General features: G+C 35.1%; 1 protein-coding gene across 16 annotated transcripts in view; it reads left to right on the forward strand.

The window, feature by feature from the left end:
• Positions 1-17,822, forward strand: part of LOC106508546 — a 593,953-nt gene that overhangs the window by 204,189 nt on the left and 371,942 nt on the right. The window lies entirely within an intron of this gene.

The following is a 17,822-nucleotide window of genomic DNA, read 5'->3' on the forward strand; positions in this document are numbered from 1 at the left end:
ATCTAAAATAGGGAAAAAGTGCATCTTTACATATTAAAAAGTAAGTGTGTTTTGATTCCAATAGTTGCCTTCTTATAGTTTATGGTTGTTATTCCTGGCAAAGGATTATTTAAGCTTCTTTCGAGAAGCAGCATGCAAACTTCTTTTGTTTCTTTCTGTCTTGTTTGATCACATTTCACTGCAGAAATTTTGCACATTTTTTTTAAAATAATAATTATCTCGAAACAATACCAAGTGGTTTTTATTTCAGTGCAAATATCTTGGCAATTAGTAAGCTTGCTTTTCCTGGGGAAAAATACCTGAGAGTAAATCGTGCTTAATTCTTAGTTTAGCCATACTTATAGTCCTATTTTAAATGTGTTTCTTTAAAAAAAAAATCAGAATCTAGGGGAAGTATTACTAGAATGTTACAGAAGAGATTCTTCTGCAAAAACTGCAAATTCAGTATTATAATTTTAATGAGTTCCAAATATTATCGCTATTGTTGACTTTGTTTAAAAAGCATTTTTATTAACAAAGTGACTGCATTAGATGTTACCAAATGAATGAAGTGAAAACTGTGTCTTCCATCCTGCTGATTTGATAGAATATAGAGGTCTGCATTGTTATTGTGTTTCATATTCATTTAAACTTTTTAAAGAGCACCTCTGTAATACCCATTTTGAATAATCATTTAAAAATGAAATATACTAAACTAAGCTTCTTATATTTTAAGATTTATAGTTTCTGTTTCATAAAGTAAATTAATAAATGGATGAAATATATTGGAGTAATTGTGAAGTTATAAAAACTTTACAATAAAGGGAGGAAAGCTTTTCAGGGAGAATGAATATGTTTTCGCTTATACAGCAGTTTTGAAATATTACTTAGCTCTCTTCTTTGCTAAATATTTATGGAGAACTTAGCTGTTGTAGAACTAAGTAATAATCTTGACTTTAACACAAAACTATCTAAAAGAAGGATACTTATTTTTGAGCTCTGCTTGTGATTTGATATAAGCTTCTTTCAACAATTGCAAAATGTGGCTGGCAAATTCCTTTCTAAGAGAACAAGTTCATTATGCTCATCACCTGTTACATTCATTCTTTCTTTGCCCACATACACAGTTCCTAGCTGTTTACTAGTGCCATAGGAAAGTGAAAACCTTTCCTTTTTTTTTTAAGAGAAAATGTTGAAGTTTTTATTTGCATGAACATTTTGGGGCTTTTCAAATGATGTTCTTGTCAACATTACCCAAAGTGTTTTTAATAAGGTCTTTTGTTGTGATCTTGATATGAATGGTCAAAACCGGAGATGTAAATTGTTTGGGTTTTTCTTCTAATGTGTCTCAGTAAGTGCAGTTAAGGTGTGACTGAGGATTTATGAACAGCTTTGACAAAAAAATGAGCCTTTTGAAAATTTTTCCCTTTGCTACAAAGATTATTTTTAAAAAAATGTTTACTGCATACCTATTCCCTCCAAACCGATCCAGAGACCAAAAATTAAAGAGAACTTCATTATTCTCCTCAGTTGTGTACTAACAACAACTCAGGAAGTTACCCTGCTATGGGGAGGGGCTGCAAAGGAATGGGGTTTGTTCTAAGTTCATACATTGTCATAAAAGAAAAAAGAGCTACTGCTAAATTTTACTAACATTTATCTTAAACTGTTATCTTCAGTCTTTTGCATTTTTATTTACTTATTGATTGGTTACTGAGGTGAAGTCATCTTTTAAAAACCATAATCAATCATAGCATTACTTTAAAACCATGCTTTTAAAAAGAATATGAATATATATAAACATACTTATGTAAGACTAATTTTGCATGGATGTTTAAATTCTGTACTAGATTAATAGGAAACAATGGAACTATATTTACAGATTAATATAGTCATCTCTCTTATATCTACTTAAACATATTAAGTGATTCATTGTCCTTTTCCTCTGTTACAATATCACATCAGACTGGAATGTGTGTGTGTGTGTGTGTGTGTTTGCAATTATAATCTCACAGGCAAGAGTGACAGAGTGGTCTGGACATATGCTAAGGTTATGACACTCTTTGACTTACTTCTTTAAATCTCATGGTCACTAAATTTCTGGGGTTTTTTTCCTGTGTGCTGGTAGCACTAGACATCTGTTGCAGTGAATTTATGCCTTCTCTACTGAGTATAAATATCATATTGCCTGTATCCTCTTTTCAATTACACTCATCAATTTGTTTTAAGAGATGATTTATTCTATCAAAATATAGGAAAGAATCTGGAGAATTAGATTCTATCATCTCTGACAAATTATGAATCCTCAAAGGCTTTCCTAGAGAGTAGCCGTGTGGTTTTTATTATTCTCCTTTATTATTCTGCATAGTGGTTGTCCATTTTTTCTAGCCACTTTGATCTTAGGACTCTACAGAATTTTCTTCTCAAACATGGTTCCTTTTCCCTTTAGCTCTAATCTCTTTTTCTGGAACATCCTAATATATGTATGTTGAATCTTCACAGTATATCATACATATTTCTTGAATTCTTTCATAGTATGTTATGTAATCTTTCTGTGCTGCATTTTTTTTGTGATTTACTCAAGAAATATCTTCCAGTTTACTAATTCTTGTTTTGACTATATCCACTCTGGAATTTTTTTCCATTATATTTTTCCCTGGGAATCTAATTGATTATTTTCTTATGCCACTCACCTTATCTGCTTACCTTTACTTTCTTATAAATTGTATTGATGTTACTTTCTTACTTTGTCTCTTTAAGACCACTAACATGGTTTTTACAAAAATCTGGAATTGATCTATTATTTTCATGTCATCAGGAATGACTGCATTGACTAACTTTTTAAAATTTTTCTGGCAGGCTTTTTATATGATTTTGCATGTCTTGGAATTTTGGTTTTCAGTCTCAACTTGAATGAGAGGGATTTTTAAAAATTCTCTCTCTCTTTCTTTGTTACCTCTACCACTCTTAGGATCCTAGAGTTGGCCCTGCATAGTCTCCATCCCCAGATCAGACTCTCGGATAATGGGGATATCATATATCTAGTCATCAAGTCAAATAACAGTTTGTTTCAGGCGCTGATGGCCAGATTATGGCTGCTGTCTCTAGCCTCCCTGCTAAGTAGCTCTATGTAAACCATGGCTCTGCGGTTGGTCAGCTATTCAGCTTTTCTGTTGTCTTACACTCAAGTTTTAATCAGCAAACGTGGCACTGATTTTCACTCCTTGTGGGGGCAAGTGTGGAACCCTAGTTACCTTAGAGACAGGGAAATGCTTGCCTCTTATTCCAAAAAACCAACTGGTGCAGCTGATGCCCACTTCCTATTTCTATTCTATCTCTCGTCCACAGAAGGACCTGGCTTGTTTTTGACGTCACTTTTACATGACCTCATTTAATATTTTCTCTATTTATCTGTTATATGTTGGAAACAAAGGAAAGATGTCCAAACCATGTTCTTGACATCTTGAAAAGTTTCCCAGACCTTGGGCTTTGGAACAAAAAACATGGGCTCAAATTCTGACTTACTTATTAACTCTGTTACCTAAGGAAAATCTTTAATTTCTTAAAAGTTTCCTTCTTTGCATCAAACAATGCTTACTTCATAATGCTTTCTAAGCAATGAATGAGATAATGTATGAAAATTAGCCCTGTGCTTAATCATATTGAATATGAAAATTCTAGGGAGAGTAAAAACAAGCAAAACCCAAATAAAAGCAGTCTCTACCAATCATGGAGTGAAGGAATGGTGCAAAAAAAAAAAAAGGAAATGTGATTCTTGTTTCCTGTATTCTGAGTGAATGCAACATTATTATTTTTGATGACTAAAGTAAATTTCTAAAGATGAATGTCCAGTGTATGTCTAACAGGTTGGTAAGTATTCACTTGCAATATCCACATACCTCAGTTAGTGTAAATGAATATATTTCAGAGAATTTGGGTAAAATAGGAAGCATTTTGCAAAATGAAATTTTGGTGTAATTATTCTAAATCCAAAATAGAGTTATGGCTTAAGCACAATAGAAGAGTGGAAGAGATAAAAACATGAGAACATATTTTTGGATAATTCTCTTGGATTTTTCAGCTTGTTCTTTTTACTTTGTTAACAGTTATATATAAGCATTATATTTACATAATATAGAAATTTCACATTACATTTAAATGTGTATATACATACACACATATTACATATTATGTATACATACACATACACATGCATACATATTACAGTTTCCCCCAAGGATGGGTTTCTGCAATAGCGAAAAAATAAGGGAACAGGGTCTTTTATAAGGGTTTCAGAAGTCTTGTTTTGCAGCTTTGTAAATAATTTGTCATATCTACATATTTTGATATGTAGATAAAATATATTTAGTATCTTTTCAATATTATTTTCAAAACTTCTGCTTTGACGGATCAAGATTCAAATTGACAATATTGGCAAAAGTTATGTTTATGTGGATGGGAAATGACTTTCTGAAAATCACAAGTGCTTTTTTCCATTTTTCAAAGTTGTATTGAAGTATAGTTGATTTACAATGTTGTCATAATTTTAGCTCTGCAACAGTGATTCAGTTTATATATATATGTATGTATCCATATATAAATACATATACATATTAATATATACATATATACATATCATGATATGTATATATGATATGTATAATCATATATACATATCAATTCTTTTTCAGATTATTTTCCCATATAAGTTACCACAAAATATTGGGTAGAGTTCCCTGTGCTTTACAGTAGATCCTTATTGACTATCCATTCCGTAGGCAATAGTGTACACCTGACAAACCTAAACCCCCAATCCATCCCTCCCCCTCACTTACCCGCTTTGTTAACCATAAGTTAATTTTTTGAAGTCTGTGAGGTTGTTTCTGTCTTTGAATCCTTTTTGTTAGATTTGTATTTTTTAAGGATTCCACATATAATGATATAATATGATGTTTGTCTTTCTCTGTCTGACTTACTTCACATAGTATGATAATCTCTAAGTTCCACCATGTTGCTGCAAATGGCAATTTTTCATTCTTTTTACATGGCTGAATCATATTCCACTGTGTATGGTTAACATTTTTTAAGTTTAATTTTTATTGGTGAAAAGTTAACTTGCAATGTTGTATTAGTTTCAGGTATAAGGCAAAGTGAATCAGTCATACATGTGAATATATCCATTCTTTTTTTCCCATGTTGGTTACTACAAGCTATTGAATAGACTTTCCTGTGCTCTGCAGTAGGTTCTCATTCATTATCTGTTTTATATATAGTGTGTATATGTCAAAAGATTCTAAAAGATGACGAAAGATGAGACTGAAGGTGAAGCAGCAATAATTCGGAATAAGTCTTCATGTTTGAAAAGAAAGAAAAAAAAAATCTATTGCCAGTATGTCCTCCAGTAGAACATTTATGAAATAAACGTTTTATTTTCCTTTCTTGAACACTGGTTCCCCTGTATCATGTTAGCTTTCTCCTTCCTTTCCACTTGTAGGAACATCTTCTCACTTGTTAAATATTCATGAGTTTCAGTGCTCCTTCCTGAGCTGCCTTTTCCTTTACTATCTTCTGTCTTTTATTCATCTCATCCATCACCATGACTTGGATACCATTACTGGCCAATCTCTAGCCTATGTTTCTCTCCCAAACTTTAAACAAGTAAATACAATTAGCCACAGGCACATCACATTCATAACATGTCCAAATCACCTTCTCTCTACCGGAACCCTTTTTGATCTCAGTGTTTCTTTTACCTGGTTGCCCAAAACAGAGTCAGCGTGAAAACTTGTCTGTCTTGTACTTCTCTTTTCCCACACATTTAAGTTTTATGGACTAGTAATTCCATTTCTAAGCATTTCTATTTCTGGTCATTTCTCTGATAACATTAACACATTCCCTCCCATCTGACTGAGACTGGGAGCCATTTCAGAGTTGTTTAACTCAAAGACAGAGAGGCTAAGGTCTGTATTCAAGATTCCCATCTGAAAGTTCCTGTTGCGGCTCAGTGGGTTACAGACCCAACTAGTATTCTCAGTGGATTACAAACCCAACTAGTATCCTCAGTGGATTACAAATCCAACTAGTATCCATAAGGACATGGGTTTGATCCCTGGCCTCACTCAGTGGGTTAAGAATCAAGCATTGCCATGAGCTATGGTGTAGGTCCCAGACATAGCTCGGATTCCACATTGCTGTAGCTGTGGTGTAGGCCAGTATCTGCAGCTCTGATTCAAGCCCTAGTCTGGGAACTTACTTATGCTGCAGGTGCGGCCCTAAAAAGGAAAACAAACAAAAAAATTCCATCTGGCATTGGTTGAGTGGTACTCCTGAGGCCATTAACTCTATAATTCCAGCCTGCCTCCAGGCAGTTCAAGCATATTCTTAGCTAGAGAACACCCTCAGTCAGTAAGTGGCGGGAGCTTATAGTAAAATTCCCTCACTGTGTAAAAGCAATGTGGATGAACTGTATGAGTAGCGCACCAAGAGCTTCTGCACTGTACCTTTAAGAGGAACTTAAGATGTTTCCAAGGGTTTGCTGTTTCAAACAGCATTGCAAAGAATATCATTGTATGTGTCCCATTGTGAACATGTATTGGGTTTTTCCTAGAGTATATGTCCAAAGTGGAATTGCAATTTTTGAGATATGTGTGGTCTTAATTTGATGACTCTCCAGATTATTCTCCTAAATAGTAAAATTACTCTGTGAAGGTGATGTACAAATTTCTGCTGCCATCAGCAGTTATTAGAGTATCCTTTGCCCACATTCTTTTCCAACCTTTAATGTTGCTCAGTGTTTTAACTTTGGCTATCTGTTGAGTATGTTAATTTTTTTTTTCAATTTGACTTGTTTTATTCCTAGTGAACCCAGAAAGATTTCTAATGAATTTATGAATCTAGATGAGTAGTGGAGATTTTAACTATAAAGGGACTACAATATGCTTCTCTTTTTTTTAATGTGAATGCATCTTTATTTATTGACAATTCAAATGCCCTCTCTGATTAATTGATTGTTGTACTTTAGCCATTTTTTCATTAGTTGTTTATCTTTTTCTTGTTGACTTTCTGATATTCTTTCTTTCTTTCTTGTTTCCCACCCACTTTACCCCTCCCAACCATAGGTACCTGCTCAGAGTATCTTTTTGAATATAAAGCAAATAAAAACATAGATATTTGTCCCCTCTCATTACATACAATATTTTAAACCATGCTTTAATTATGTAATATAGTTTGAAGAAATTTTATGATATGCAAGAATCTCTGATGCAGGTTTTGAGGGATGAAAACATGAACACAATATACAATCTACCCTTTGAAAGCTTGATCTTCCATATGATTTTAAGAAAGTCTTAGGAGTTCCTGTTGTGGCTCAGCAGTATCAAATCCAACTAGTATCCATGAGGATGCGGGTTCGATCCCTGGCTCTGCTCAGTGGGTTAAGGATCCGATGTTGCTGGAAGCTGTGGCATAGGTCACAAATACAGCTTGGATCCAGGCTGCAGCTACAATTCAACCCCTGGCCTGGGAACTTCCATATGCCCAAGGCGCAGGCCATCAAAAGGAAGAAAAAAAAAGAAAGAAAATGTATGTTAAGGGCCTACTATCTATCAAGTGTTATAAATATTAGTTGGGATGTAAAAGAGTACCAAGTAGAGAATACCTGATTTCATGGGAGATAGAGGCTGAGAGATAAAAACAGCAAAGAGTGAACACAGTACAAAAGGGCATGCTGGGAAATAGAATATCTTCATTACAGAGCATCTAGTTCTCAGGCTGAAGCATGTTTGAGAAGTAGGGATAGCCAGGTAAGTATGAGTAATGCTTGGGACAAAAGAAAGAAGTTGTGCATTATTATGAAACTGAGAGCATGGCGAGTTTAAAGGACTGCAAAGTGCTCAGATCAGATGGAGCAGAGTTCTGGGGGTGGTGAGTGGTTGAAAAGAAGCTACAGAGATAAGTATTGGCTCACTTTTGAACTGGTTAGATAGAAAAATATCTTGCAAGATGAGTAATAGTTAAAACCATAACAATCGGTACATTTTTCAAAAAACTCCTTAATCTGGCTACTATAGTTACCTAGAAGGTTCAAAAACAGGTTTCAGTTTATCTGTAAATGGCCAATCTTTATATGCAGTCTTTATATTTATATAAAATCTTTATTAAATTATCAAACTTGTAATTGACTAAAAATTTTAAGAATCACTAGGTTAAATTAAGAACAGTAGTTGCTTTCTCAGCTGTAAAAAAAAAAGAAGGAAACTCTGCCATTTGCAACATTATGAATGAACTCTGAGGGTATTATAATAAATGAAAAGTCAAATGGAGAAAGATAAGTAAGATTTGATCTCACTTATAGGTAGAATCTAAAATAACCAAACTCATAAAAACAGAGAGCAGATTAGTGGTTGCCAGAGGGAAGAAGAAGGAAGTGGGAGAAATGGGTAAAGTGGTTAAAAGGTACAAACTTCCAGTTCCAATGTAAATAAGTTCCAGATATGTGATATCCAGCATGAGGGACCATAGTTAACAATATTTTATATCTGAAAGTTAAGTTTCTCATTATGAGAAAATTTGTGACTATATGAGGTGAGGTGATGAATGTTAAATAAATCTTTTGTGGCAATCATCGCACAGTGTATACATACATATGCACCATCACTATATGGCACATCTTAAATTTTATACAAGGCTGTGTGTCAATAATAACTCAGTGAAACTGCAGGGGGGATGGAACTGCAGTTGGTCAGAAAAGAACCCTTGAGAAAATCAGTACTTAAGGGAAAGGAGGAGTTCAAAAGGAGATAAAGAATGTTCAGAGAAACAGTAGAGAGAATTATGGAAGCCAAATGTGTTAAAGGCTTAGTGGCTATAAGAAACGATTCCAAAATTAAATCCCATTAATAAAAGTTTATTTCTCTCACATTATAAACCAGCCCATGTATATAAATAATGAGGCCATTCTACTCCTCCAGATCATTCAGGAACCAAGATTCCTTCTGCCTTGTCTCTTTGGTGGAGTTGAGGGTGTTTCTGAGCTTACACAGGAAGAGAAAAAGAACTGAAGTTCAGAGACAGTATCCTCTCTTTAAGTTGAAGACAGCCTAGAAATTATATATGGTATTTCTGCTCTATTCTACTCATCTAAATTTAATCACACAGCCACAACTGGATGTGAGAAAAGCTGGGAAACATAGTTTCCAATTGGGAGGTCATGTGATTGAGAAGAAGATAGAATGAATTCTGAAGAACAACCAGCAGTTGTCACACCAACTTTTTAAGTTAAAAAAAAATACTTAGCAATTAGATAGGGTTTTATATCCATTTGATGTATTTATTGAGCAGTTGTTCTGTTGGTCATTTTTATATGTGATAGGAATACAGACTTTTAAAAAATATCTACTAACAAGTTGCTTACATTCTAGAAAGGAGAGATTAATCCTAAACAAATTAACAAATAAATATATGAGATAACATCAGGAAGTAAGAAATACTAAGAAAAAGTGAAAGGATAGGCATACTTTTTAGATAGACTAGTCAGAAAAAAAATCTATTACGTTAACTGAAAAGAATCCTTTGAAATACAAAAATATTGAGATCTCCCTCTTTGGGGGAGAATTTGCAGTTGAGTTTAAAGCCTATAATATTGGTTGAAAAAGGACAAAAAAAGCTGCTAATGAGATTCAGAGTTAAAGAAGAGTTATCTTTTTAAGGACTTTTGGGAGAAAATTGACCATGATTATAGCATAAAAAGAAAATGCACATAGAAATGGGATTGTTGCAGATCCCAGGGCTAGATGGAGAAGCATGATGGACACAGATGTAAATAGTTCATATATGTAATGACTTCATTTTTCCCTAAGTAAGAATCAGGAAAGCTACTGAGTATGAGAGCTGTATGGGGTTCTTGATAGAAGCTATGGAAATATGAGGTTGTTGTGGAAAACCTCTAGCAGATATGAGAAGCCTAAGTCTAGGAGAGAAAATGTGTGTCACAGGATTGAATCTGTGCTGGAATTTTTCTGGGTGTGGGTAATAGATGGGACCACTTACACTGGGTGAGAGAAGGTGATAGAATAATGTCTATTCCACAAGGCCAAAGGAATGGTTTCCTTCAGGAGAAAACTAACTAGGCAACCACAACACTGAGTTTTATATAACATGCCTGAGTTTGTAAAGTGACTGAGTTTGTAAAGTTTGTCTCAGACTATATTTTTCAGGACAGGTTTCTTTTTTCATTAACTTGATATTTCAGATTCCTAATTTTTAATTTAGTTGACTTCCTTGTTCTGTTGTGTTGGATTGTTGTGTGGGGTTGTAGATTCAGTCACAGTTACGAAGACAAGTTATAAAACTATTAAAAAATTAAAACCTTAAGTGGACATATATTGAATTCTATCACTTGATTTTTCTTAAGATCTACCAGTCCCTAATAGAATTACTGTTTTTACTTCATGTAATAACTAAGGAAATGAAAACTTCTTTAAAAATATGTACTTATAAACTGCTTATTAATTTACTAAATGTTTAGCCTCAGGTATATCATCTTCTATATTCCATTAATCCACAGATTTATTCAATAGATTAAATCATTGAGCCATCAGTCCATCTTAGCAAGTGTATTTTTCTTCATAAGTTGATTCTATTTTTTCCACTTTTGTGCTTTAAATCTGGATATTTGTGTATGTCCACCTTCCCTCTCCACATGTTTTTAATCAGAAATGACATTAGCATAGAGAAATCAAAGCCAGAGCTATCAGGACTTTTTGGCTTTTGAAAGTAATACCTAGATGTCACAACATTTTCTATTCTTTCCATCTTTTGTTTCTTTTAATAAAACATTTCATAGTTCCTCTTAATTTTCTGGTTCTCACATTAATCCAAGAGACACTAAATTTAGCCTCTTTGAGGTGGTGGTGTTTACTTGTCTCCATCAAGTCCATTCCTCCTACTCTTTACTTTTCTATGGAATATTTTTGTCTTTCCTCTAAATGCACAAAAGTGTCTTTATGATCTTCTTCTGGCCTTTCAGTTGCACTAACTTATTTTGTCTGGCTTCTCTTGCCTTTCTTTTTGCAAAACATTGCTGATTTCTACAGTCACATCTCATAATTTTAGACTTTGAAGTAAATTCCTTTTTGCCTTCAGATCTTTGCACAATCTTTCTTGCAATATTCTGATTGTATTGCTGTTTCTTGGTGCTTTTAAGGTTCTCCTGCACTATTCCCATTGTTGACACAGTCCTCCCCTCAGCCGAAATTTCACTTCTATTTCTATCAAATACCTCTCTCTCCACAAGAAGAAATAAACACTTAACCTCAAAACTAAATATCGTATCTTTGACAGAAGTCTTTTCTGTGTGAAATTCTCATATCTTATATCCACTGATAATTGGCTTTCTTACTCTTCTTACCTTCTCAATCAATATTTTCTTGTCAGCCAGATGCAAATTAGTAAGATTAGATTTCGTATGTTCATGAAGGCAGGGTATTACAACACAATGTAGCAAGATATTTACAATCAATATTCATTTGTACTATTTATGCACTAAAAATTACATAGGGGAAAATGTCACAGGAATATGGCTCAAATCATCTAGGTTTAGAACGCTTTAATCAACATTTAGAATGCTTTTCTCCTGTGATAGAAAAAATGATCAATGCTTACTAAATGTTATTAACCTTTTAATCACTGTTATACATTTAGCAAACCAATTTAATTATCTGTTGGGTGATTAGAAATGACTACTTAGAAAGAGAAATTTACAAAAGCAGTATTGATGTTTGATATACATGCACAAATACACACACCTAAGATTGATAGACACACATTGTGGAATGTTATATTTCATACCGTATCTTCATAACTTAATGAATTTTTTTTTTTTTTTTTTTTTGCTTTTTTGCCATTTCTTGGGCCACTCCCACAACATATGGAGGTTCCCAGGCTAGGGGTCTAATCAGAGCTGCAGCCACCGGCCTACGCCAGAGCCACAGCGACGCAGGATCCGAGCCACGTCTGCGACCTACACCACAGCTCATGGCAACACCGGATCCTGAACCCACCCAAGCAAAGCCAGGGATCGAACCCGAAACCTCATGGTTCCTAGTCGGATTCATTAACCACTGTGCCACCATGGGAACTCCTAATGAAATATTTTGAATTAGATCAAGACAAAATGAATTCTGGGACTCAAAAATTCCAGCACACACTATTAAAAATGAGGAACCAGAAGGTGTACTCCTTGGAATTTTTATTTTAAAGATTATTCATGAATTCTGTAATTTCAAAATAAGATTAATCAGTAGGAAAATTTGGGGTTGACTTTCTTTAATGCTTTTATAGCCAAAGGATTCATATTGCTATACGGGGAAAATTTTGGAGCATCTAAGCTTTCCCTCACTTGCTAGACACAGGGATACAAAGATAACTAAGATGACACAATTGCCTCTCTAAGTTCTTGCATCATTTTATTTCATTTTAGAAAAAGTGTGATTATTGCTTATAATGCTATTATATCCCATTTCTTTTGATTTTTTTCAAATAATGACCACTGATCTAGATTAATTTTGGTGGGGGCAAAGGGAATGAGCCTAAATGTTTTGACTTGTTTGCAGAGAGAAATGTTCCGTGTTGCCAATGATTAGCAGTCCAGGAACAGGCTACTTACATTCCTAAGCTCTCTTCAGCCACTCTGGCTGCTGCTTTGGGATCCACAGAGAACTAGCTGACATAATGTTTGCTCACCAGTAGCTGGTGGCATTAGGAAGGGGTTGAGTAATAGAGTTTCTCTGACACTTTTGAGAAAGGCAGAATATAAAGGCTAATTTACAATATAAAGCAAATGAATGCCATAGAAATACATAACAAGATGGAAACATTCTGAAAGACTTGACAATAAATTTTACGTATAAGAGCAAAAACACCTGCTGGGGCTTGAGGGTTGGGGAGGATTGGGACATATGGCTACAAATGTAAAAGTCTAGCCAAATGGATTCAGTGCTAGCAAGAAGGTCTATAGACTGATCCCAGAAGGATGAAGGATGTAGCAACTTCTGGGACAGTAATGTTAGATCCAAGCAATAGCATGAGGATGGATTCAGCACCGGAGAAAAGATGAAATGGCCATTCTGGTCAAAGTAGGGTCATTCCAGCAAATCCATCCAAAAATAATATCATTATGGCATTAATTGTTATTTTACAGCTTCAGTAATTGGCTGATCAGTCAGCAGACCTGTGTTAGGCTACATCTGCTGACATAATAGACAGAACCCCAGTCCAGGGCAGTGTGCCTTGGGCAGCTTTCCCCTTAGGTTCTTTTCCTCTTGCAGCTCCACCATCAACTCCCACAGCCCCAAATTATGAGATTTCACACATAATTTGGATTTCATAGTTCTGATATGGCAGTGTCATATATCAATCCTGCCTACACTCTGCTCTTCAGTGAATTCAGCCACATGGCCATAACTTGCTCATGTGAATCTGGGAAACATGGTCTATCTCCATCCCCAAGAAGAGAAACCACAACCACTTATTCAAGTAACACACTTCTGTTGTATGGACACATCTCTAAGTCAGGTACTGTAGAGAGTATCTCTACCAGCAAGACATATTTTCTACCCTCACATTCTTAGAACTATACACAAATAAAAGTTAATGCAAATCCAGATGTATAGTAGAAGGATAAAGAATCTCTTACAAAGGAAAACCTTCCCGGAGAGGGAAGATTTGAGCAGGGCTTGAAGCATAGATAGGGGCTCACCACCAGGCAGAAGTGGAAAGTACTGCATGAAAAGTGACTTGACAACAGGTAGCTGTCAGACAGCTAGAATTGACAGTACAATAGGTACAGAAATAAAGATGTCTGAAAGATATTTTGGGACCACAACATAACACACGTTAAACACTCTGTAGTTCAGAAGCCATTGCAAAACCTGCAGCACATGCTTGAGAAAGAAAGCTGTGTTCAGAAGACATTAGAATGAAAAGAAATTAGAGAGAGGAGTAGCAAGGAGCTACTTGAACTAAGGCAGTGCAAATGGAAATGAGAGGACAGTTAATGCAAAACATTTAAAAAGGTAGATTTGAAAAGACTTTGAGATTGTTTATGTTGGTGAGTAAATCCAGAGGTTTTTGCATTCCACTGACAGTGTCCTCAATGGTTAATCCTTGAGAATTATTTGATGAGTTCAAAGAGCACTTACAGTTGATCTTATTAGCTAAGGAACTGTTAAAATCCTCCAAGGCAAGAACTTTTTCAGGGTTGGAGCAATGACATCTCTGGAGGCCTTAAACTTGAGAGAAGTGTAGCAGAGATGTCTATCTTCTACTGTAGCCACAGATTACCATATTTTGAAAAATAATTTCTGAGCAAGAAATAATATGAGATCACTTTGAAGCTCTAACTAGGCAAATGCATTCCTTTTACCCTTAAGTACCTTCTCTTGTTCAGAATCCTCACTCAACATTCTCTTTAAGACATAGTCAGGATATATATATTATGCAAAAAGATAAAAATAACTATAAAGAGTTTGAAGTCTTCCTTTTTACTTCTGTTAGACTTCAGTGAAGGAGAGGGTGATACTGGGATGTTTCTCAACAGTATTCCTTATTTAAAAGGCTCCCTAGGAATAAGGGCTTCAAGGGCCGCTTCTCCCCATTTTTATGGTGCAGAGGAAGTGTTTAAATGTTTAAGGAGTAAAATAGCCTCTTGACTACCCATTAGACCTGCTAGGAACAATTTACCAGATGTGAAACATCAAAAAATGTTTTGTTTGTTTGTTTGTTTTAACAAAGGCGACACCTACAGCACATAGAAGTTCCCAAGCCAGGGGTTGAGCCACAGCCACTGTAGAAGCCAAGTAGTTATGTTGTGAGCCACATGGGAAGTCCAAAATATGTTGACGGAAGATATTTGAAATCTGGTTTTAGATGCTCTACCCTAAGAACATTACTCCATTAGCTACTAAAAATCTTACTCCAAGGATATAGTCTAACGCTTGTTAAGATCAAAACAAAAGACCCTCATCAACTCCTACAGAGAAGAGATAACACAGTGTAGATGATAACTATGGTGTTTTAATTAATATGTAGCTTTTAGATCGATACTTCACTTAAAATTGTTCCAACTTTCAGAGGAATCATCTTACTTCCATTAAGCAAATTATATACTATGTTTAAACTAAGTCTGGAGACACTGCCAATTGAAAATACAGTACAGTAGCTGAATTCAAATGAAAGTGCATTAATTATATTAAAATTTCATCTCATAAATATCATTTTCAAAAGGATTTAGTTGCAATAATGGGTAGCATTTATGTACTCTCAAATTGCTTTGATCTAATGTGTAGCTTTCCTTTTAATGATGGATAAATTTTCAAAATATTGGAAAGAGAGGGATAGGACATCCTAAAATGTCTGGGATTGACATTATTCATTCCTGTTCATTGACGGTATCCTTTTGATAAAGTGAATGGAAAGAGGACTGATTAATTATCAGAAAATATGGGTTTACTTAGGTTATTCTCTTGTTGGCCATAAAACATGTCTGAGTTCTTAGTTGTTATACAAGATAATCACTCTATCCACTGCATAGAGTTTTTCAGCATACAGAGAGAGAAGTATAAAATACTCCTGTGGTCTCGCCAGGATTTTCATACCATGTGGCCTAACTCTATTGACTCCATTGTCATGTCCTATGTTATATCTTTTCAATCACTCACAGCTCTGTAAAGGAGTCTTGATGCACAGTCTATTAGTCTCCGTTTTCACCACTTGGGACAATGACACAGTTTCTGTGTTTCAATAAAGTAAAACACTGGGAATAGTGAAAAGGAAAAAGAAAGAAAGAAATGGTGTTCTATAATTGATTGCTGCCATGAGATTATTTTTCCCATATGGTAATTCTTTTTTTTTTTTTTTTGTCTTTTTCGGGCCACACCTGTGGCATGTAGAAATTCCCAGGCTAGGGGTCAAAGCTGCAGCTGCACGACTATGTCTCAGCCATGGTAACGCTGGATCTGGGCCACATCTGGGACCTGTGCTGCAACTTGTAACAACACTGTATCCTTAGCCCACTGAGAGAGTCCAGGGATCAAACCCACATCCTTGTGGTTACCAGTTGGATTCTTAACCCGCTGAGCCACAATGGGAACACCTTCAGAGTTATCTTATGTACTAAAATCTGTGATTTGAGGAATAGGCTGAAAATGTGTAATAATCAGGCCCTGTTCTTAAGGTTTGTTGGCTGAGTTCAATATAAAACAGCAACTAAGAACACTTCTGATTCTTTTCTGATAAAATAAAGGCTAACGTTCACTGCCTTCTATGTAGTATGCAATTGAAGGAAAAATTGTTTTGCTTTTTGATTTTTTTTCGAGGGAAGTAATTTCTCATCACCATTTCTCCTACCTTGTTAGGATCATACTGCAGAAGGACTGACTATTTAGGGTACATAGCTTACTATTTAAATAAAGCAACAAAAATGAAAAAAAATATTATGTGAGGAGTAAAAACAACTTGGGTGCTAACTTTGTGCATGTAATAACTGCATAAATCCTTTGACGAAGCTCATTGGGTAATTATGGGGATTTAATATGTACGATAGAGTGAATTTCATATAAACATGATTTGAACAGACCAAAATATTTATTTATTTATTTATTTATGTCTTTTTGCCTTTTCTAGCGCCACACCCACAGCATATGGAGGTTCCCAGGCTAGGGGGTCCAATCAGAGCTGTAGCTACCAGTCTATGCCAGAGCCTCAGCAATGCCAGATCTGAGCCGTGTCTGTGACTTACACCACAGCTCATGGCTATGCCAGATCCTTAACCCACTGAGCAAGGCCAGGGATCGAACCCACAACCTCATGGTTCCTAGTCAGATTCGTTAACCACTGAGCCACGATGGGGACTCCCAAAATATTTATGATTAAATAAAATATTTCCCAATTAAGAGTTTGGGGTATACTTTCAATGTAAAACTAGTGAATTTTATCTAGTTGCTTGAAAACCCTTTGTCATCAGTCAAAATATTTGTCTGAATGAGTGTGTGTTTGGTTTGGTTTGCTTTCCTCTCCTTTTACAACTCCTTTAAGAGAAAAAAAAAAAAACAAAAACTTATCTCCTGTTTCTTTTACAATGTAGATTTTCATTCACTTGTACTTTTTTTTTTTTAGCCAAAGAGAGAAACCTTAACTCCTTACCTGTATAGTAAAGATTAAACATTTATGACTTTTTCTCTTGCTCATCAAAAGCAATAACATTGTTATCATTTGGAAATGGGTACAATAATGTTAACAAGTCACAAGCTTATAGGAGAAAGCCTATCATGCAGGGGAAATTTACGAATGACTATTGACTCCCTCAGATTGCTAAAACAAAGCAAAATTAATTTTAGGTCCTACAGATCTAAGGTAACAGTCTCCAGCTTAATAAGCATCAGGAAGAAGATGAACTAAATGGCAGGAAATACAATCTAACAGTGAAATTTGTTTAGTTATGGAGAAAAGTTCCAAAGGAAATGGTGGAAGTACCAACATACCAGTCCTTTGGAAAAGCGAAGTCCAGCCGGACAAAGGACTAAATTACATTTAGTAAGAATTCATTATTTCTTTGAAAAGGAAGTCCTTTCAAATCATGTCACTATTTAAGGAGTAGATATCTGAGCTGAAACTTTGACATATTTACTGTTAATTTTAAGTAAATTAGGAAAATCAAGGTATGGAACTTCGGCATGTACGGTAAATGTAATTATTTTCTCCCTGGTAGGATTTTGAGGCTTATGAATATATAGCAGGTTCTATAACCCATTGGTCCCTGATTCTAGTAACACGGAGGATATGATACA

This window comes from Sus scrofa, chromosome 13 (genome assembly GCF_000003025.6).
Source record: "Sus scrofa isolate TJ Tabasco breed Duroc chromosome 13, Sscrofa11.1, whole genome shotgun sequence".
Taxonomy (NCBI): Eukaryota; Metazoa; Chordata; class Mammalia; order Artiodactyla; family Suidae; genus Sus; species Sus scrofa.